Genomic DNA, 770 nt, shown 5'->3' with positions numbered 1-770 from the left:
AACTCTGAAGGATGATAAAGGCCAAGGGACAAACATTCCAAGCATCAGGAAGGGCAAATGCAGAGGTCTTCAGGCAGGAAAGAGAATAGTGTGTTCAGGAGCCAGGGCCACGCCCACTTGTCAGCCTCCCTCCTAGCACAATAATACATTTTGATAACTGAGTTATCAAAATGGTGTTTACCTTAAACAGTGGAAGTCTAACCTTGCAGTGAGGTCATGGGACTCAAGGTGGAGTCTGAATGTGAGGCCAAAGGTCTCTCCCAGCACTTGAATCTCCCACTGCCACTCAGACCCACTAAACCCAGGCTTGAGCATGAAAACAGAGAAGTATGTGCTGAGCCGTTGAGGTTTGGAAGAAGACATAGGCCTCTTCTTTCTTTCTTTTATTTTATTTTGAGACAGTTTCACTTGTTGCCCAGGCTGGAATGCAGTGGTGGGATGTCAGCTCTCACTGCAGCCTCCACCTTCTGGGTTCAAGCGATTCTCCTATCTCAGCCTCCTGAGTAGCTGGGATTACAGGCACCCGCCACCACACCCAGCTAATTTTTGTATTTTTTGTAGAGCTGGGGTTTCCGTCCAGTTTTGAGCTTTAAACACAAAAGCTCAAAAGGAGGGCCAGGTGCGGTGGCTCATGCTTGTAATCCCGGCACTTTGGGAGGAGACCAGGGCAGGCGGATCATGAGGTCAGTAGATGGAGACCATCCTGGCTAACACGGTGAAACCCCGTCTCTACTGAAAAAAATACAAAAGATTAGCTGGGTGTGGTGGCG

Source organism: Colobus angolensis, unplaced genomic scaffold (genome assembly GCF_000951035.1).
Source record: "Colobus angolensis palliatus isolate OR3802 unplaced genomic scaffold, Cang.pa_1.0 Scaffold34, whole genome shotgun sequence".
NCBI classification, from domain to species: domain Eukaryota; kingdom Metazoa; phylum Chordata; class Mammalia; order Primates; family Cercopithecidae; genus Colobus; species Colobus angolensis.
This window is presented reverse-complemented; position numbering follows the sequence as displayed.